This window comes from Papio anubis, chromosome 7, assembly GCF_008728515.1.
Source record: "Papio anubis isolate 15944 chromosome 7, Panubis1.0, whole genome shotgun sequence".
Lineage (NCBI taxonomy): Eukaryota > Metazoa > Chordata > Mammalia > Primates > Cercopithecidae > Papio > Papio anubis.
The window spans coordinates 21,367,685-21,391,064 of record NC_044982.1 but is presented as its reverse complement, the minus strand read 5'-3'; the positions used below and the strand labels follow the sequence as shown (position 1 = coordinate 21,391,064).

Here is a 23,380-nt window from a genome sequence, read left to right as displayed (position 1 = left end):
TTCATATTAGACTCGGAATATCCTCAATTTGCCCCTCTCTCTGGTTACTTTCCTTACCTTTTTCCTTAATGTAGCCATTAACACAGGTTACATTTTCACCTGCCGAAGCACGGTATGTAGAAAAATACATGATTAAAAGTGCAAGCTATTCTCCTACAAAAACAACTGATTTTGGAGAGATTTGGCAGTGTTTTGTCATAAGAAATAAGTCTTTTGGTTTATGAGGTTTGTCACATCCTTTGTAATTCTCTCAGTTAAAGAATATTCTGTACAATTAAAGGGGCGTTATGCTTTTAAGATTTGTCTTATTGTATGTTTGATATTATTCAGAGAAAGAAAATGACTAGAACACAAAAGGATTCTGGTAAAACTTATGTATGTTTTCCTCAACTTGAAGAAGTATCTCACGCCTTAAAATTGCTTTTCAGCCAACCACTTTGAAACAGGGACCTCCCCTCTGGCCTGTTGACCAAATGAGTTATTCTGGGGCTATTTTGGATTATACCTCTTTTCTCAACATATTAATTAACAGTGCTCCCTCTTATTTTCAAAAAAAATTTTTTAGTTTGGATCAAAATTATATAACTATGTGAATTAATAAAAATTCTCATAATTTTGTTTTAAAAAATCTCGTTGTTTTCCCAGCAAATTTATGTCTTCTCTTAATCTTACTGTTGTGTCACATGTTGGACATTTCTGGTTTAAGGACATCTCATGCTGCTGATAAAGGTATACCTGAGACTGGACAATTTACAAAAGAAAGAGGCTTAATGGACTTACAGTTCCACATGGCTGGGGAGGCCTCACAATCATGGAGGAAGGTGAAAGGCACATCTCACATGGTGGCAGACAAGGAAGGAGAGCTTATACAGGGAAACTCCCCTTTTAAAAACCATCTGATCTCGTGAGACTCATTCACTATCATGAGAACAGGGTGGGAAAGACCCACCTCCATGATTCAATCACCTCCCACTGGGTCCCTCTGAGAACATGTCGGAATTCAAGATGAGATTTGGGTGAGGACACAGTCAAACCGTATCAGTGATTATATTTGATCAAATTTTATAAACAACAGCCCTCTATGGAATCAATTAGCAAGTAATTTTAATTTATTTGTAAAGCAGAGGTCCTCTCACCTCCAATTAGAAAAAAAAACAAACCTCTGTCTTCACTTGCAAAACCTCTTAAAATGTGTTTTTACCATTTACAAGATCCTGCAATAAAGCATCAGTGTCCCTGTGGAAACAAAAGCTATTGGAATTCTAGTAAGAATGTCTATAAGTTCAATGTGACAGAGGAATTGAACACTGCCAAGATGTTTGCATTGCAAGGCCACATGAAAAGGCATCTTCTTTCCTTTTAGCCAGCATGTTTCAGCATCCCCACTGTCTGCCAAGATTAATAGAGGTGTAAAAACCTTGTGTTCAACACTGAGTCTATTTATTAAGGAGGAGGGTGGAAAGAAAGAAGTGCTGGGAAGTTATTGAGAAGCAGAGTTGCTCTGTTGCTGATAAAACGGAGAAAAAAATATATTTTTACCACTAAGAAGAAAGCAAAGATTAGCTACACAGATTGATGTTTCACTTTTATCTAAAGGCTGTACAGATATGTTTACTAGCATGATAAATGAATAAAACATTCACCAGTGGTGGGGGGCAGGAGTGGGCAGAGTAGCGGTAGCACAGGTATTTCTTTCTTTCTAAAAGAAAAATGATGTTGGCTCCCAAAATGTCACAAGGTGGCTTCAATCACTGTATCTGCATTTCATCATTAAAACTGGAAAATGAACCCATTGGCTAAACTTCTCGGCTCCCAGAAAGACATCCATTTACTACTAAACAGATTAATCCCCTTACCTGGAGTGGGAGACAGATATATTAACTATATATAGATTTTACCATTAAAAACAACAAAATAAGTCTTTGTTCAAAAGAAGGGAGTTTCCTAAACATGGACTCTACATGGAAAGATTCCAGACCTCAGCCCTCCACATTTGAATCTAGTATGATTTGCAGACAAGTATTGGCTAGCAATAACCACGATCCCATTAGCTTTAATGGCACAAGAGCAACACTATCCCAATTCTTCTTAGATCCTAAAACGTTTTCATGAATGTCATAGCCGCCAATGCATACAACAAAATGATTAAACAAACAAAACAAAAAATCCCAGCTCTCCCTCCAAAGAAGGTCATGGTTTATCTTTGTTTTAAAATAAAACACGAATAATATTCAAATCTTTCTGGCCTCCCAAGGGTCACATTTCTTTAGACCTGGAAAAGAAGATGGATAAATTAGTGATATATTGACCATGCTTTACTATCTCAGAATTAGAATACACACTTTGTCGTATATACATTCACAATTAGAATACAAATATGAGGGGTTATGCAAGAAAATCCCAGACATACAATGATCTCAAACTGAGATCTTTCAACCAAACACATCATTTTTTTTAAAGGAAGAAACTGAGATGAATGAAGTAGCTGCTTATGAGCTAAGTTGAAACCAGAAATCATCTATGAAGGCTGTATTCAGTGCTTTCTCTCCTCTCCACCTTATACCAGAGTGGGGAAGAGATCCAAGTACCAATGTCATGAATATATCAAGTAATCAGAGCACCAGGGAGAAGAAAACAATGTTCACAACTAGAGAAAATGCAAAGGTAGCTCTGCATGTAAATACAAGAAAGACTAGAATAGTGTGATTTGCTTCTCAGGCACAGCAGGGAAATTATCTAAGAGGATGTCAAAAGTATGCAAATGTGATTGAGTGCTGAATGCATCTGAGAAGCTGGTGGTTGGGGTCTCAATGAACTTATCATTTGCAGGACTAAGAGGAAAGGTGTTCTTCCTGCTCAGGCATTTGCGAGGACTGGTGAGTATCAGAAAAGTTCAGTAGTTACAAAGGTGTTTGTGGTTTTATACTTGCTTTTCCAATTCTCCTGCAAAGATTGAAAGCACCTCCATTGGGAAGGCATTATGTTTTTCCCTTTCCAGACTCTTGTAGAAAGTCAATTTTTTTCAGTTGTTTTTGACCCCAGTAATATTCTGCACTGAAACGTATTCATGACTTTCTTGTCATATTTTTCAAGAAGAGATTAGGCCCTGAATAAATGTTGTTAGTTGCCTTCACGCTGGGGTCCAGTTATTTAGATTTACAAAAACTATGAGCCATAAGGTGATTTAGAGATTATTAGCCTAGTAGGTCTCAAGCAGGAATGACTTTTCCCCCATATCTCCAGAAAACATTTGGCCAAGGCTGGAGGCATTTTTGGGTGTCACAATTGAGTGAGAGTGGTACCAGCATCTAATGTGAGAGGCCAGGAATCTACTAAACATCCTACAATGTAATGCACAAGACAGCCCCTTACAACAAAGAATTATCCGCCAATTGTCAGGAGTGTCTAGGCTGAGAAACCCTTCTGAATGATTTTATTTTATAAATGGAGTGTAGGGAGCTCAGTGAGGCGAAGTCATACCTCATGATATTGAGCCCAATCCTGAACACCTGTGTCGTGACTCTCCTTGTAGTGCACTTTTATGTAGAGAGTGGAAGTACCATATGCTTTGTTAACTCTTTGGACTGGTTCAGATTTTCTATTTACAATTCTCAATATTTTTAAGAGGAATGAACTCCATCCAGTCTGTTCTCTCAGTTGGTTAAGCATCCCTGAAAAATGATTCATTCTTGTCTTTTTAAAAACATGTGCTGGGCGCGGTGGCTCAAGCCTGTAATCCCAGCACTTTGGGAGGCCGAGACGGGCGGATCACGAGGTCAGGAGATCGAGACCATCCTGGCGAGACCATCCTGGTTAACAGGGTGAAACCCCGTCTCTACTAAAAAATACAAAAAAAAAAAAAAAAAAAAACTAGCTGGGTGAGCTGGGGGGTGCCGGTAGTCCCAGCTACTCAGGAGGCTGAGGCAAGAGAATGGTGTAAACCCGGGAGACGGAGCTTGCAGTGAGCTGAGATCCGACCACTGCACTCCAACCTGGGTGACAGAGCCAGACTCCATCTCAAAAAAAAAAAAAAAATGTAAGGAATATTAAGGGGATTAAGTTATACACCATGCCCTTGGTAGGTTCTCATGAACATCAAATGAAAATGAATACTGAAGGAATCATGGGTTAATTTGGGGGCCTAGAGAAAATTATATAAGCACAAAATATAGAGTGAACTTTTCTCAAACTTAAGAAAAGTGCATTGAGAGAGAAAAAAAAATCTTACTTTCTCAAAACAACAGAATGTTGACTCAAAGTCAATTCTCTGGAAGGTTTTTCCTAACCAAACATTCATAAGGCACAGTGTTGCTTCCTCCCTATCTCTTCTTTTTGGCTTTCTGTGTGGGGAAGATAAATATACAACTCTTTTTATCATTGGAAGTTGAATAACCACTCTTCCTTGGTCTGCATGTGGCCCCAAAACTGTGTAAATTTTTAGTTGTTTAAAGAAGACTGCATCTCAACAAAATTATACTATTAGAGGTTTCAAAAAACTAGAGCCCCAGATCTAAATTTCCTGAACTCGGGTGACCTTGTACTTCTGATTATATTAAAATCATATAGGTCTAAAGTCATTCCCTCCTGTAAAGATTTAACACATTTAAGCAAATTCACACATTCCCTGGTGTCTCATAGTCCAGGGTTCTTCCAGGTATCAACTTGTTAAATTAGAAAGGGAGTAATTTGTCTTCTGTTTTATTTTTCTCTAAGGGTGACTCCTGAATATTATCTAGTCTTCCTTCTTTTTTTTTTGAGACAGAGTCTTGCTGCCACCCAGGCTTGAGTGTAATGATGCATTTTTGGCTCACTGCAACCTCCTCCTTCCAGGTTCAAGTGATGCTCCTGCCTCAGCCTCCCCAGTAGCTGGAGTTGCAGGGGTTTGCCACCACGCCTAGGTAATTTTTGTAATTTTAGTAGAGATGAGGTTTTGCCATGTTGGCCAGGTTAGTCTCAAACTCCTGACCTCAGGTGATCTGTCTGCCTCAGCCTCCCAAAGTGCTAGGATTACAAGCGTGAGCCAAAGTGCCCAGCCCTAGTCTTCCTTCTTAAAATATTATAAGTGGCCCCCATTTTAGCCTCATTTTAGCTTTTAAACAAAAGCATTGATTATTCACCTAAAACACATATCCCTAGTAAGTCTACTGATTAATCTCTTTCCCAATAAACTAGCTATCCCTAATTATTTATAATTAGTTTTCTGCAGAAGGTATTATTATTTAATTTTGGAAAAGTGGCATTTGCATAGTTTTCAAATTTTCTAAAACACTTTCTTTTTGAAAGACTCTGTATAATTTAACTAATCTAATTGTGCTCCAGTGCATAATGAACTAAAAATGTTTCTGATTACAATAATCCCATGGATAAGGACTGGGGGGCAGAGAAATTCTAGACAGAAAAATGCAGATCCCTGGTGAAACTCTACCCTGAAGCTGAAAATCCTAAAAACATGGCCAAAGGTGTGAAATTATCACTCTGTTTTCCCACTCAAATGTTGCCTTTTCCTAAACCACCTATGGCCCTGCCTCACCCCATCATGTGCCTATAAAAACCCCAGACTCAGCCTGTAGATGGGACTATGGCTGGACGTTGGAGAGAAGTGCCTTGACTTCAGAGGGACAGCTTGATGGAATACTTTCAAAGAAGAATCTGACCAGAGACAGCCTGACTTCAGGGGAAGATTACCTACACACCCTGTCCCCTTTTTAGCTCCCCTTCCTGCTGAGAGCCACTTTCATAGGCAATAAAATCTCCCACAGTTACCATCCTTCAATTTGTTTGTGCAACCTCATTTTTCCAGGATGCTGGACAAGAGCTCAGGGGCCATGAATGCAGATACAAAAAGCTGTTGCACTGGCCTTTTGCCCTCACTGGCAGAAGACAGCCACCTCAGTGAAAAAGGCAAAGGACCTTTTTTAAAGTTAAAAACATTAAACGATAATAGATGTATTACTTCTTTGTTTGTGGATGCATCTGTGGATGGCAGAGCTAAAAGAGCACTGTAACATACCCTCTGGGGCTTCAGGAGTTGCAGGAACCCACACCTGGATGCTGCCACAGGGCCTGCATGGAGTTGGCTCCTGCTAGTACTAATGTATCTGGCTGGTTCCTGGACCTGCTCACCCGTGCGCTCCCTCCGAGCAAGGGTAGAATGCAGTGAGTCCAAGTTAGTGGAGTTTGATCCCACTGGCACCAAAGTGGTCAGCCAGTTTCAGCACTCGTTTACTCCAGTTTCCATACTTGTTAGTTTGTGAGCTCCCTCCCGCAAGGAGTTGAGAGTGGAGAGCTGAATAAACAAGGCACCCCTGTCACGAGTCTTGCCAAGGTCTCAGGAAATAACCTGCTTCACCGTGATATGCATGGCATTGACATTGTGTATCTTAACCCAAAAATCTTAGGCCTGGCAAACATAGAGAAGAGAATTATAGAATAATAACTACCTATTGATAATCCAAACATAGCATAAAAATATGTGTCCCTAATGGTGTTTTATCTCTAACAAAGGATTAAATGCTTTCTCCTAAATGAATGCCATTATGTTTTAAAAGTTTGCTAATTGTTGGGCCGGGCATGGTGGCTCCTGTCTGTAATCCCAGCACTTTGGGAGGCTGAGGCGAGTGAATCACGAGGTCAGTAGATCGAGACCATCCTGGCTAACACAGCGAAACTCCGTCTCTACTAAAAATACAAAAAAAAAAAAAAAAAAAAAATTAGCCAGATGCGGTGGTGAGTGCCTGCAGTCCCAGCTACTCGGGAGACTGAGGCAGGAGAATGGAGTGAACCTAGGAGGTGGAGCTTACAGTGAGCTGAGATTGCACCACTGTACTCCAGCCTGGGCAACAGAGCGAGACTCCATCTCAAAAAAAAAAAAAAAAAGTTTGCTAATCATCAAATGCATCCAAGATTTACAACTCCAAATAAACATTCAGGGTTAGAACTGGTCAGCAGCCCTAAGCAAAATAAAGAAATATTTTTATGAAATGCATCAAGGGTCATTTGTCCATAAACTATGTGACTTCAGTATCCCATATATATCGCATGTTGCTTTATTTGATAAAGTTGTTAACATTTATTTTATTACTTATCTCAGCTTTCATTCATGACTCCAGCAAGATCTTTCCTCACTGCTGTGTCTGAAGCAAACTCACATCCCTGCCAACTTTCTCTAAGGATATTTCACTGTTTACCTGCCTCTTCAAGATCCTTAGGCCTTACATCCCTGGTGCACTATTTTAACTTCAGTGCCAAACACATAACAGCACTCAAAAAATGACTTGTTAAAGGAATAAATCTGAATGTCCCGTTTGATGTTGGGCCCTTAGAGGACAAGAGTAATATTTGTTACTTTGTGCATCTTTAATGCCAAGCAAAATGTTCCACAAATATTTGGAGCACACTTAAATAGTTCCTCAAATAAATTATCTCGCTTGGGAAAAAAAAAAAAATGTTATTCTCCTGAGCCTCTGTTCTCCTATATAAGACCTTGCTTGTTTGAAAAGTTAAAAACATTAAACAATAATAGATGTATTACTTCTTTGTTTGTTGCAAAAATGTTATATGGTATCTGAGTTTGAACATCACCTATAGAATGTCACCACTGTATGCTTCCTAGACCCTACCTTCATCACATTAAATGTGGAGTGGTATCATTCGGCATGTTGAGCCTGGAGTCAGGCGGCCTTGGCTTAAGTCCCATCTCTGCCCCTTAAAAGCTGTTGCCATCATATAAAATGTGTAATTTCCTTTGTGGGTAAGTTTTTTATCATCAAGTGGAGATAATGTTTATACCTAAGGCATGCAATTTACATATAAATATTAAAGAAGCAGTCAATATAGCTAAAGCACACAGAATAATACATAGCTCACAATAAATTCTAAATGGGTAAACCACAATTTTGAAAGCATTTCAGACAATGTTCCCACAGATGTATAAATAAGTAATTACAAGGCAGTTCCCACATTTAGATTTTAACCCCAAGGGGATGATTTAATTAAGAATTATCCTACCTTTATTCCCTCTGCTTCTTGCTCAGTGTCTGAAATATCACACATTCATTCAATGCAACAAACAGTCATTGAGCTCTTATGTGCCAGTTACGATCCTAAGTGCTGCGAATCCAAAGAAAATCAGTGCTAAAATATGTGTCCTTGTAAAGTTCACAATAAATGGAGAGGACAGAAAATAAACGGAACAAAATAATAGATGCAACAAATGTAAATGAGAAATCTTGTCTTGTTGAGTTCAGGCTACTGTAAAATATATCATAGACTGAGTGGCTTAAATAACAGAAATTTATTTCTTCCACTTCTGGAGACAGGGAAGTCTGAGATCAGGGTGCCAGCACAATTGGGTTCTGGGGAGAGCTCTCTTCCTGGTTTGCAGATGGCTGCCTTCTTGCTGTGTCCTCACATGATGAAGAGCAGAGAGAGAAAGAAAGCAAACTTTTTTGTGTGTCTTTTCTTTTCTTTTTATTTTTTTGAGACGGAGTCTCACCTTGTCGCCCAGGCTGGAGTACAATGGTACGATCTTGGCTCACTGCAACCTCCGCCTCCCGGGTTCAAACAATTCTCCTAGCTCAACTTCCTGAGTAGCTGGGAGTACAGGCATCCACCACCACGCCCAGCTAAGTTTTGTATTTTTTTAGTAGAGACAGGGTTTCACCCTGTTGACCAGGCTGGTCTTGAACTCCTGACCTCGTGATCCACCTGCCTTGGCCTCTCAAAGCACTCTCAAAGTGCTCAAAGTGGCTGAGCCACTGTGCCCAGCCTGTATCTCTTCTTATAAGGGCACTAATCCCATCACAAGGGCTCCAGCCTTAAGACTTAATTGCCTCTCAAAGACCCCACCTCTGAATACCATCACCTTGAGAATTAGGTTTCAACGTAAGAATCAGGGAGGCACAAACATCCAGTCCGTACAAAGTGTAAAATGAAAATGAATATGCTACCTATGGAGTAACAAGCTAAGAAGCTAGTCTACTTTGTTGGTGTGTGTTTGTAGCCATACTTGTGGGATTGTTGGAGTGAGGTTTAAGAGTAGTGACAAGGGTGGAGAGGTAGGAGGAGGCTGGTTAGGCACAGCTTTTGCCAAAGGGGTGGTCACTGGATTAAATCATTAAGGAAATCATTAAATCATTAAGAAAATGATTAATGGAGGGGTTTTTTGTTTGTTTTGGGAGGTATTTTTGGAAGTGGAAGCTTTGTGGAGAAGGTGCTTCTCCAGGTGGAACTAACAGCATATGTTAATATCCAGATTTGAAAAAAGAGCATGACCCATTTCAAAACCCAATTCCTCAATTTTAAGTTACCATTAATAATAAAAATATACAGGAGATTTGGTAACAATTTTCTGGGCGTAAAGATCATTAAATGTATGTTTTCAGTTTTTTGTTTTTTATTTTTAAAATGTTGGACAAGGGCATACGTTTATCCTTTCAATAGCTTTCCACTTTCTTACTTAGTGTTACAATTCACATTTGAGTTTACCCTTTCAACATATTCATAGACCAAAAATCACTTTGGACATTTCTAGCTATATATATCCTAATGATCACACATTTTCTTATCACTCTTGCTAATGATCATATCTTATACACTTTTAAAATTGGGTACATAATTTTGAGGCACACAGAAGAATACTAGTGTTTTTCTATTTCCTTTTTGTTAAAATATGCATAGTCATGCACTGTGTCATGACGTTTTGGTCAATGATGGACTGCATATAGAAAAGTAGTCCCATAAGATTACAATGGAGCTGAAAAACGCCTATCATCTAGTGATGTTGTAGCTGTCCATTGTCGTAACACAGCATAAGGCATTGCTCACATTTTGTGGTGTTTTGGGTGGAAACAAATCTACTGTGCTGCCAGTTATATAAAAGTGTAGCATATAAAATTATGTACGGTACATATGCTTGATGATGATAACAAATGACTATGTTGCTGGTTTATGTATTTACTATGCTATATATTTTATCATCATTTTCAAATGTACTCTTTCTGCTTATTAAAAAAGAGTTAACTGTAAAGCAGCCTCAAGCGGGTCCTTAAGGAGGTATTCCAGAAGAAGGCGTTGTTATCATAGGAGATGACAGCTCTCTGCCTGTTACTGCCTCTGAAGACCTTCCGGTGGGACAAGATATGGAGGTGGAAAATAGTGATATTTTGATCCTAGGCCTAGGCTAATGTGTATGTGTCCGTGTTTTTTACAAAAAAAAAAAAAAAAAAAAGTCAAATAGAAACAAAAGCTTATAGATTAAGGATATAAAGAAGAAAATGTTGGCCGGGCGCGGTGGCTCAAGCCTGTAATCCCAGCACTTTGGGAGGCCGAGGCGGGTGGATCACGAGGTCAGGAGATCGAGACCATCCTGGCTAACATGGTGAAACCCCGTCTCTACTAAAAATACAAAAAACTAGCCGGGCGTGGTGGCGGGCGCCTGTAGTCCCAGCTACTCGGAGGCTGAGGCGGGAGAATGGCGTGAACCCGGGAGGTGGAGCTTGCAGTGAGCCGAGATCGCGCCACCGCACTCCAGCCTGGGCGACAGAGCGAGACTCCGTCTCAAAAAAAAAAAAAGAAGAAAATGTTTTTGTATAGCTGTGCAATGAGTTTGTGTTTTAAGCTAAGTGTTACTATAAAAGTTAAAAGTTAAAAAATTAAGAAGTGTCTCAAGTAAAGATGTCACAGTAAGTTAAATTATTATTAAAGAACATTTTAAAAATAAATTTAGTGTTGCCTAAGTGTACGGTGTTTATAAACCTTATGGTAGTGTATAGTCATGTCCTAGGCCTTCACATTCACTCACTACTCACTAACTGACTCAATCAGAGTAACTTCCAGTACTGAGGGTCCTATTCTTGGCAATGGCCCTATACATGTGAAACTTTTTTTATATTTTATGCCATATTTGTACTGTATTTTTTATTGTTTAGATACGTTTAGATACATAAATACTATTGATCTCCAGTTGCCCACAGTATTCAATACGGTAACATGCTGTACAGGTTTGTACCCTAGGAGCATTAGTCTATCCAATCTAGGCTAGATGTATAGTACACTATGCCATCTAGGTTTGTATGAGCATATTCTGTGATGCTCACGCATTGAAAAAATTTCCTAACAATGCATTTCTCAGAAAATATCTCTATTGTTAATTGATGCATGACTGTATTTTTGTTGTATTTGTTGATTTAATTAAATTATTAGCCTATAGAATTTGCATGTCTTCTCCTGAAATTCAGGTAGCAGCTTTAGACAGATAACTACTCAAGGCCTGAATAATAACCCATCGCAGCATATGCAACATATGAACTGATTATACCAATATTTCCAAGCTGTGAAAATTCTGATTAATTTGAGATATTACTTCATCTAATTTCATGACTTAGCCTATAGAGACCCTTCTTTGTATGCAAAATAACTTTTTGTGTCAATGCTGTTGAATCATTCCGAAGAGTTTTATTCAATGAAGAGGGATCCAAATTTAAGGTACAATTCAATTGGGTGGAATTATTTTATCAGACCGGATCCAATTGAGAGTGAGAAACCACACAGTAATTTGAAAAGGGAAAGTTGAATATGAAGAATTATTAACTACAACAGTGGAGTAACTATAAGAAAGAAAAAGAGAATGCTAAAGAATATCGGATGCCTGAGAGAGCACACTCAAGGGAGGAACAACTTAGAAGGCAGAGTGGGATGTGGGAAGGATCCCCAAAGCTGAGATTCAGATACTGTTATAGAAGGTGAGGTTGCAATTCACTGGGTGGTGAAGAAGTTCTCTGGGTTGCCCAAACCAGAAATGTTTCAATCATCAGGAAATAAGAAAACGTCCTTTAGGAAGACAGGCAGGCTGAGGCCCATAGGTGCACACACGCTCATTCAGGTGTAGGACGTCTGTTCATCAGCAGGATGTTTCAAAGCTTGGTGTGCACAGAGTCTGTTTTGAGAGGACCACAGAAAGGAGATCAGTAGACTGGGGCCTGGGCTGCAAGCTAGTTGAGGTACTGCTTGCCCTAGAACAGAGCACCTCTAGAAGGGGTACAGCAGAAAATTGAAAATAGTACCACGTCAGAACCAGGAAAAGAACCTGCCTGCCATGTCTCTTCGTTTTTTACTAACGAAAGTTAAACACTGTGCTATTTGCAATGGATATATGTGTAATGCATTCATTATCATAAAGCAGGTAATGAATGAATGAATTTTGACCTGAGAGACAATCATGAATATCTAGGACAGTTGCCTTCAAATTGCTCGACTGCAGTGGAAATCAACTACAAAGATACCTAATATGCATTGCTCAGTTAGCACATGTGTAAGCTATAGGCACTGACAGTGCTTCCTGACATTTATCGTTTGAGTGGATTTTAAAATATATGCCTTATTACACAAAATAAGAAAACACAAAACAACCCGGGTGGCAGTATTAAGAACATATGATATTCTATGTGTCTGCAGCACCGGATGAATTCAGGACCATAAAAGTTGAATCAGAAAGAAACTTTTAGGAATCAGATTACAAACCATTTTATTTGTCCTACAACAGAATGTCAATTTAACTTTAACTACTATAAGAAATAGGGTAGATACTGTTTGAGATCATCAACTACACTTGCAACTTATTATCTGTATTGCATCTAGCTAGATGGGATAATGTGACTAATTTTTACAAATAGAATTTTAAGTAATGTAATTCTAGGTTGTGTCAATTAAGAGCTTGTGTGTATTCTCCAACCCCATAGCTTGAAGCAAAGATTTTAAAGGTAGAATTTCCAAATGAAAACAACCTGGGTCCCTGAGTCACTACATGGAGCAGTAGAGCTGCAGAGGAGAGCTATCTGACCTACGTTGGACTCTAACTTCAGTGATAAATAGATCTGTAGCTTGCTGGTTAAGTCACTGAGATGTAAGAATTTATTTGTTACTGAAGAACCTCCTAGCCCAAAATTATAGGCAGGAGGATATTGTGATATGGTTTTGGAAAATTGATTTTTCTCCAAATAAATGTAAGCTCACTTCAGTAAATTTAACTTGAATTGAAATAGAAACAACTAGCCAAAAATATGCGCTGTTCACTTTATCCCTACAAGATGTTGCAATACTGTTGAGTGACGGCAAGGATAATATAAATGAAATGGTGCTAATGAATGAGAAAGTTTTCATGATTTGAGAAATTCAGATAAAATAAAAGTCCAAGACCTTATATATAATATAAAAGTTATGTATATTCATGACTCTTCTTGACTTATTCACCCTTCTTTATGAACATTAAAGCAGATTCACAAAGATGGTAACTGAAATAAGCTTCCTGGTATTTGCTGAGATTTGTGATTACAGGAAGAGATGATGAAAGAAAATGAGAATGTCAGGGCAAGGTGGCTGTACAAGTTGACAACCCATGGAGAATGCTCATAAACTTCTTATCATGCATCTTCATGTGTGTTCTGTATAGTATTTGTTACACAATGTCATTATATTTATTGTATAAAACCATAATCCATTGACATAAATATTCTATAATTTGTCAGTATGTTCATTGAAATCTGGAAGAAACAAGGGTATTTTCAAAGGCCAAGGAGATACAATGACCTGGGGATGAAATCTTACCAACATCTGGCAAATGAGAGGTAGGTCAATGTTACAAATATTATTAATATTCTTTATTTCAAATCACATATGGTTACAATTTGCCATATTGCTATTAAAGTATTTCCAAGATCTTTATGGCTTATTAAAACAATACACTTGTGTACTTGTGAAAACAATTAATTATTTGAATGGTATTACATCAAGTTAAAAAGCTCCTGCACAGCAAAGGGAACAATCAACAAAGTGAAGAGAACCTACAGAATGGAAGAAAACAATTTTCAAGCTTTCTATCTGACAAAAATGAATAACCAGAAAATATAAGGAAATCAAACCACTAAATAGCAAAAAAAAAAAGAAAAAGAAAAAGAAAAAAATTTTGATTAAAAAATAAGCAAAAGATTTGAATCAACATTTCTCAGAAGAAGACACACAAATGTTTAATAGGTATACAAAAACTGTTAAACATGACTAATAATCAGAGAAACGCAAGTCAAAACCACAATGGGATATTATCTTACCTCAGTTAGAATGACTCTTATTAAAAATGACTCAGGAACTAACAGATGTTGGTGAGGCTGTGGAAAAAAAAAAAGAGCTGTCCTACATTGTTGGTGGAAATATAAATTGCCGAGGTGGGTGGATCAAGAGTTTAGGAGATTGAGACCATCCTGGTCAACATGGTGAAACCATGCCTCTACTAAAAAACAAAAAATTAGCCATGTGGTGGTACACACCTGTAGTCCCAGCTACTCGGGAGGCTTGAGGCAGGGGAATCGCTTGAACCCTGAAGGCAGAGATTGCAGTGAGCCAAGACCGTGCCACCGCACTCCAACCTGGCGACAGAGCAAGACTCTGTCTAAAAAAAAAAAAAAAAAAAAAAAAAAATGGAGGTTCCTCAAAACACTCAAAATAGAACTATCTATGATTCAGTAATTCCACTACTGGTTATATAACCAAAAGAAAATATACCAATATGTGTAGAACAACATATCTGTGCTCCCATGTTTAATACAGCATGATTCACAATAACAAAAATATGGAATCCACATAAGTCTCCATCACTGGATGAATCAATAAAGAAAATGTGGTAGATAGATACAGTGGAATATAATTCAGCCAAAACAAAAGAATGAAATCTTGTCATTTTCAACAACATGAATTAAACTGAAGATTATTATATTAAGTGAAATAAGTCAAGCACAGAAAAACAAATACTGCATGTTCTCACTCACATGCAGGAGATTTTTTTTTTTTTTTTTTTAAAGGGAATTTCATGAGGATAGAGAGTAAATTGGTGGTTATCAGAGGCCAGGAAGTAGGGAGGAAATAAAGAGAGGTTGATTAATGGTTTCAAATATGCACTTAGATAGAAGAAATAAGACCTGCTGTTTGATAGATCAGTGAGGTAACTACAGTTAACATTCATCAATTGTGCATTCCAAAATAGCTACAAGAGAATAATTAGGAAGTGCCTAGGGTAAGAAAATAAAAATATTTAAAGTGATGGATATATCAATTACTATGATTTGATTATATGAATTATCAAATTATATCAAATTATCACTTTTTTTGAGACGGAATCTCACTCTGCCGTCCAGGCTGGAGTGCAGTGGCGCCATCTCGGCTCACTGCAAGCTCTGCCTCCTGGGTTCACGCCATTCTCCTGCCTCAGCCTCCCGAGTAGCTGGGACTACAGGCACCCACCACCACGCCCGGCTAAGTTTTTTTTTTAATCGAGACAAGGTTTCAACGTGTTAGCCAGGATTGTCTCGATAGAGTCGTGATTCGCTCGCCTCGGCCTCCCTAAGTGTTGGGATTACAGGCGTGAGTCACCGAGCCCGACCCAAATTATCACATTTACACCAAAATTGTGTGCCTCGAGTATGTATCAATAAAATAAAGTAATTAAAATTTTTATTTGGTATCATTAACACTACGATTAAATTTCCTTCTGTGCCTTTTCCCTTTGTTTTTCTACTTTAAGTGCTCATTCCCTAACTCCATCATAAGTTAAAACTCCAAAGCAATGTTTATAAAGGTCTCTAAATATTTACATACTTAGATTTATAAGTATGTATTTCAATAACGTAGTAATAATAACATTTACACAACATTAACACTATGAAGATGCATATTTCTAAGCACTTTACACATACTGATTTATTAAATCTCCACAATAATCTTATAATAATGGGTACTAAAATTATCTGCATTTAACATGTGAAGAAACTGAGTCACAGAGAGGTTAAGTAATTGGCCCAAGTCACACAGCAAAACTAAGCTGATACAAGCAGGATTTAAGTCTAGATAACTTTGACTGCAGAATCATTGCTTCTAGTTACAGAACTTGGCATCTTTCAGACTCTAGTAAAACATTAGTGACATTCTCACAAAATATTGTCATAAAAATGTGTATTCAATCATTCTACATCAAAGATTCGAATTATTAAATAGTTGGCTTTTCCAAAAAATGTCTATACCTTTTACACTTGAGACATAGCATCTATCTGAACGATCACATGTACCCCATACTTAGGTCATAATTTATTCATTGGAATACATTATGTCATTTTTAATAATTATGTTAATTTTTGTTCCTTCCCAACTCTGCACTTTATTTCAGTCTATAAGATTTGTGACAAGATTTAAAATATCAGGTATGCCTTGGTCCAGTTGGTTATTTAATGTTTGTTTTTTAAGGAGGGGTCTTATATAGAATTTGAAAGCAGATTTCCACATTAAATTATTAGATTAAACCAGCAATTGTGATGGTTCAAATGCTTTATCTAAAAGGATATTAGTCAGGACAGGCATCCTCTAGTTACATAATTGTATGGCAATGTGACTTGTGTGTGTGTGAGTATATGTGGCTGTGTGTGTGTATGTGGGTGTCTGTATTTGTATACTTTTTGAAGAAAAATAGGAAATAAAGAGTTGACCAGCTGGATACACACACACACACACACACCAACACACACACACACACACAAATTAAAATAATTAAGTAAAGAGGAATGAAATCTTTAGAAGCAGTAAATATCTTGTGCCAAATTGGGATGGGAGTTAGGGGCAGAGATTGGGAGCATATGGTGAAGTGGAGCTTCTCAGTTGATGTATTAAATTTTTTCAAGTAACTTGTAAGTTTGCATTTTAATATTGGGAACAGCTTATGCTGGGTAAATAAGTTGATATGCATCAACTATTACATCAACAATTCATCGAAGAGACTGGGGTATTAGAGCTAAACTTAATACCTTTTCTACTATATAAAAAATGCTCTTTAATAGCCTTGGGGTGCTTACTTTTAAGCGAGGGAATAATGACCAAATAACTGTGGCCTAAAAAAAAAATAATAAGCCATAGAGAAGATAGATATTACTGAATAGCTTGCCATTTCCTTTTCAAAATGAAAATGATTATAGGTTTTTATTGGTTTAGTTTTCATCTGTTTGAGAATGCTTCCCCCCTTCTTTGGGGCTGGTTTGTTTGTTTTAAAGACCAGCACCACAGGGAAAGGAGCAAAGCACAGCTTTTCTGAAAAGTCTTTTGTGTTTGCTCATTTTGGCCAAGGAATTAATTCCAGACCTGCCTGTTTATATGACAATGTTGATATCTGATTCTGTCACTCAAAAGAAAATAGAAAACTTTCTTTTGGCATCAATAATTCTATTTTTCCCAGATTGGGTAAGACACAGACACTGTTCTGAATTCCATTTTGTTCTAGGAAGAATGGTTACCTTTGATGACTTAAAATTTATATATTATTAACATACCTTTGATTATTTATTTGAAGAGACTCCAAAACCAGATGGAATTCAACCAAAACCTTCACAATCTGGTCTTCTAATTAACCTTTTAAAATTTCAAACTATTTTTCCTGTTATTCACATATTTTGCTTTTACAGTGGTTCTTTTCCCATTCTTACTGCTCCTAATCTTCTTCTTCATCTGTGGAATTTTAAGCGCCTTTATTTTAAAAGAATATCACTTTTGTTATAGTAGTATCATGTGCATTATAGAAGAGAATAAAACATGCAAATAAACAAACATTTTAGCCTGTTATAACCGTGGTTGAGTACTTTTTAACTGCTTTTAAAATTTTTAAATTTAGGTTCAAAAACTGCCCACTTTTGTTGTTACAACTACGAAAGACAACATGTGAACCGAAAGCTAATCTGAGAAATACCTTACAAAAGATATGTTTACAGAAAATGCAAGTAGAAAGAAGGCTATCCAGGAACATGCATACCCAGATTTGCCTCTTGTCTCTTATTCATAAAATTAATTTCTTTTGTTTTATCTAAGCCTAAGCTTCAGAAAGTTTTGGAAGAAGTAATATAAGAGAAATTTTTAAGTTTAAAAAAAAGTTACATAAAGCATAAAGCATTTTTAAAAGTTCCCCTAGTTCAGGCCATGTAAAATCTCCATGTGTATATTTTTTGTATAAAAGGTTGATTGAGGAATTAACTGTTTAAAAGAACTACATTTTATTTGTCTACACATTGCAGAATTGTATTATTTTATTATAATTTCAAACTTCTGCTTGGATTGTAAGGTCCTTGAGTTTAAATTTCAAGTTTTATTTAGTAATAGATTATAGAAAGCAATGAGCAATATTTGTTGAATGAAAGAAAAAAATTATCTTGTTAATCAAGACTTATCTATATCTACCTCCAATTTCTTTTATTTTCTTCCATGAAACTACTTATGTAAGGGTACCCTAAGGATAACTATACTTCTTCTTGTTGTATATGGTTCTCATCATATAAATGAAAAGAACATAATTTGGGGGAATAGTCCAGAATTAAAATACTGACTTAGCATTTGGTGCATGGTAAGTACTGTTAACGGCAAAACTTTAAACAAATTAAATTTAACAAAATTTCTTTGTACAAGGAATGATTCATGAATCAGACAGCACTCAGAACCAGAAGAGGTTCAGAGAGTCCACTTTGCAGCATTGGCAACGGGCTTTTTATAGGGTAAACGTGGGAGCAAAGTAAAAAAATTTACTTGATTTGCTACAGCTAGGCATTTGCCTTATTTGGGTGTAATCTTATGGGAAGTCCCTGCTTGGAGATTAGTTGGTAGTTTCCAATTGGTTAAGCTTAAGTTTCATTTTACTGTTTACCTTGGGCTTCAGTTTGCCTATATGGGAACCGACAGTGCTGGAGCCATCTCAGCCTAATGTCTTCCCAGTTACATTTTGTTAACAGTACACAATACATATTTGTTAAATGAAGACTTAATAATAATGGCTAATTAAATTGTGTGCTTTTAAAAAGCTCTTCACACTTCTTTCTCCAGCCACTGTGCACAGTTACTTAGCTTATAAGAGTGGATAGATGGGGGGCTGCGTAGTAAGTCTTAAGACTTGCTCCTGTAAGGGATGGAAGGAGAAGCTCCCCCTAGGAAGAAAAACTTTGGCTCAGTATATACATTTCCTTCTTCTCCTGATGCTCCATGTGTTCAGAGTATTTCTCATGTCTTCTGCCTCTTTGTTAATCATGTTTGGCTCGTACTCCTGGTCTGGACGTCCAGATCCTCTGATGTTCAGGCTTCTTGCCTGCGTTCCTGAACCCTGAATACAGACATAGACTATTTAATATCTGCCTATCTTTTGGAATACCACAGTTTGCTGTCTAGACTTTACCATCCTCAACTGACAGGTCTTCTAAGAATGCATGATTCTGATCTAGAACCACTCTGATCGTCCCCCTTTGACCTTGTACCACTCTAATTGGTTCCCTCTGTTCCTAGTTCCAGCTCTCCTTTCCAAACGTTCCTTGCCTGTAGTTAGCTCTGTTTTGCTTTCTTTCCTGGCTTTAATGGGAGCTTGGCATGTGGAACTCATAGGAAAATAGTACTAAGTATCGCACCTAGAGCAAGCACCTTCATAGAGCCACACTAATGGTTCACAGATAAGAATCAAGGTAATAAGGAAAGTTAAAGAACAGAGATTATTTAGCCTGGGAATGTGAAGTCTGAGGGATAATTTAATAACACTCTCCAATTACAGTGAAGGTTCTGTAAGCATCTTAAAACTGCACATTGCAGTCAACCGGTTTTTTTTTTTTTTAATATAGTTCTATTTTTTCAATTTTTTTTTTTTTTTTTTTTGAGACAGAGTCTCATTCTGTTGCCCAGGCTGGAGTGCAGTGGCACAATCTCAACTCACTGCAACTTCCGCATCCTGGGTTCAAGCAATTCTCCTGTTTCAGCCTCCTGAGTAGCTGGGACTACTAGCTTGTGCCACCACTCCTGGCTAATTTTTGTATTTTTATTAGAGATGGGGTTTCACCATATTGGTCAGGCTGGTCTCAAATTCCTGACCTCAGGTGATTGGCCCACCTTGGACTCTCAAAGCTCTAGGATTACAGGTGTGAGCCACCACGCCCCACCAATTTAATCTATTTTTTAATTTTACTTTAAGTTCTGGGATACATGTGCAGAATGTGCAGGTTTGTTACATAAGTGTACATGTGTCACGGTGGTTTGGTGCACCTATCAACTGATTTTAATCACTACTGAGGACAGAAATAATGAACATAAGCATCAATTATAGCATAAGGGATTAGGGTTAGGCATGAAGAAGAATTTCCTGATAGGGACTGCATAGCAGTTTCAATGCAAAGAGAAAATATGAAAAAAACACAATTTAATCCAATATCCTAGACTTTCTTTGGGAAAACTGGAATATAGAACTTTGAGTGACGCAGGTTTTCAACTGGCTCAACAATATTCAAGGTCATCTGCTTTCCAAGTGATGAGAATAAAGACTGAAGCTGACATGGACATTCTGAACTTTCACCATCAGCTCCTGTAATTTCTCCGTCATCAGTAGGGAGATGACAGTACAGATGACAGTACACCTCACTCCTCGTACTATTCTACTTCTCTGCTTCAAGTACTGATTTTGTGCTAAGGATATAAGAGTTGACTATAACAAGATATCTATTACTGGCGACAATTAACATAGGGCTTATTTTGTAGTCTATCATATCGCACAAAATAATAATTTAAAAAGAAAGAGTTGTAGTATCAGTTTTCTTTATCTTTTCTTCATTTGTTTCAGTGATTTTTCTCCTCCAAAGTATGTGGTACTAGGTACTGTGATAATTTTAAAAACTATATTAAGTTGTAGTATCATTATATAATTACCTTAGTTGGAATATTATTCTATCTTTACTTTTGTCCTTAAATGAATTTATAAATAGAAACATATTTTAATATGTTTTATAAATATAAACATATAAACATTTATTAGGAGCTTAGCACTGTAAACGGGGAGAAATATTTATCTTCTACACCTTAATTTCATTAGCTTAGACCAAGTGAGACTGATGAAAGACAGATTAGCAAGAGAAAAACATGCAGATTTATTTAAGTTTTACTTGACTCATCTCTTTCATAAGGAAACGAAGATCTTCACAATTTCTTTAAGCATAAGCATTTTTATACTATGTTTGATCAAGAGTGAAAAGTCAGGGAAAACTGTGATAGAAAAGGAAATGATGGAAAGGCAGTAAATGGGGGAAACTCAGCAGGACCTGTTTTGATTCTTTGGAATCCCTTCATCTTCAGGGATTAGGATACTCCTTTCCCCAGGGCATAGGAAGGCACCTCTCACATGAGTCTTTTTCTTCAAGAGAGAAGGGGAAAGCTAGAGAATTCTCCCAACACATGTTACTCCTCAATTCCTTCCATTTAACATATTCAGGCTGGGTGCGGTGACTCATGCCTGTAATCTCAGCACTTTGGGAAGCTGAGATGGGCAGATCACCTGAGGTCAGGAGTTTGAGACCAGCCTGGCCAGTATGGTGAAACCCCACCTCTAATAAAAATGCAAAAATTAGCCAGGCATGGGGGCATGCACCTGTAATCCCAGCTACTCAGGAGGCGGAGGCAGGAGAATCACTGGAACCCAGGAGGCAGAGGTGGCAGTGAGTCAAAATCATGTCACTGCACTCCAACCTGGGTAACAGAGAAAGACTCTATCTCAAATCAATCAATCAATCAATCAATCAATAATAAAAGTATTCAATGTGACAAGGCACCATATTTTTAGTAGTGTGTTCTGAAACCCATCACCTCTCAGTTTAGTAGATGCCCAGCCCCCATACAAGAAAATTCTATAGACTCCCTGTTTTGCTGGTTGCTTCTAAAGGATTTTCTTCCATCTATGTGAATTCAGAAAGCCTTCTTTTGGAGGGTTTGTGGTAATCTAATATCTATCACCTATAGCATCTGAGACCTTGGCTGGTTATATATCCACTTTCTTCTTCAAAATTACCCATGCAGATTGCACAGAACCATCTTCCAGAAATCAGTAAAACTTATTTCCATGAATAACCTGAAGGAGCATCACCTGTGAGGTAAATTGCTCTGTTATGCTAATGTTCTTTCTAGCATTCCTAAGGCAGATAATGGTTCCTCTCACTGAGGCAAGTCAAACTGGTGAATAGCTCATTATCCTATAAAGAGGCTTTGCTTCTGTTGCCTACTCCTATCAGAAGCCTTGCTTTGATTTTTTTTCCACAAGATTCTGATTAAATCTGTCATTTTCAAAAAGCTTTCTATTTCTTTTATTTCTGCTGTATACATATTTATGGATGAAAGGATGGATTTCTTTCTTCAAACAGTCTACAACTTGATGGACTGAGGATTATCAGACAACATGTGACCACCTAACATTTGCCAGAAGTCTGACTCATTGGAGACTTAAGGTGGATATGGACCACTTTGTTTATGCTCCTGGACATACTAACTCCCTCCTTTCAGGGTTTTATTCAGGGCCAGTTTTCCTTTTTTCTCTTTTGCTTCCATATCTACAGAATACCTCTCTTTTGAGTCTTAACTCTAACCATTCACTCCTAAGGATCAAGTCCAAATGTATAGAATGGTTCCAAATATTTGGAAGTTTTACTTTTAAGGCAATAACTGCACCTTTCAAAAATCACTGAATTGGCTGGGTGCAATGGCTCAGGCCTGTAATCCCCGCACTTTGAGAGGCCGAGGTGGGTGGATCACCTGAGGTCAGGAGTTCGAGACCAGCCTGGCCAACATGGTGAAACCCCGTCCCTACTAAAAATTAGCTGGGCTTGGTAGTTGACACCTGGAATCCCAGCTACTCGGGAGACTGAGGCAGGAGAATTGCTTGAACTCAGGAGGTGGAGGTTGCGGTGAGCTGAGATCATACCACTGAACCCCAGCCTCAGTGAAAGAGAGAGACTCCATCTCAAGAAAAAAAAAAAAAAGTCACTGAATTGTATTGTCTTGAATGTCTTTCCCAAGTCTGATAATTATTTAAAGCAAATCAACAATTGTGGCTATAGTTAAACAAAAGTGGTGTACTCAAATGTGTAACAAGTTTCCTAGACAATTCTGGTGCTCACCACAGTTTAAGAAAATGAGGCTAAGGAAGTTGTCATCATTTTGTCTCAGAATACAGCACATTAATATGCTGAAATACAACAAGCAGCCTTAAAATTCTTCTCTGACCTTCCTTCACCTCCCTGTCTCTGATCCTTTTTTTTCCAAAGCACCAGGAGGGGATCTCTCTGGAAATTCTCTTATCTGAGTGAGAAAATTTCTACTAAAACAAATGCAATTCTCTTCAAGCCCCCTCCCTGGGAATCTTATTAAATGACCAGGAGAAATTAACCACCAGAGAAGAGAAGAAACTGAGGGTTATCACCATGGCCAGACTGACTTTTCATCTATTCTGCTGAGGGCAGCTTTAAGAGATTACCTGGGGGACTGTATCTGCATAAGAAGAAAATCTTTGTTTGGAATG

The 23,380-nt window shown here is 37.7% G+C and overlaps 1 long non-coding RNA gene across 2 annotated transcripts in view; it reads right to left on the bottom strand.

Annotated features, from left to right (window-relative positions):
- Positions 1–957: 957 nt before the first annotated feature.
- Positions 958–23,380, bottom strand: part of LOC103886406 — a 34,195-nt gene continuing 11,772 nt past the window's right edge. The window contains exons 2-5 of one of the 2 annotated variants that reach the window (XR_002523442.2): positions 19,024–19,165; positions 17,358–17,532; positions 8,008–8,109; positions 958–2,272 (exon numbers count right to left, since the gene is read on the bottom strand). This is a non-coding gene — a long non-coding RNA (uncharacterized LOC103886406). Of the gene's footprint in view, positions 2,273–8,007; positions 8,110–17,357; positions 19,166–23,380 lie in introns of both variants that reach the window. The other variant, XR_002523441.2, reaches the window with a different exon arrangement.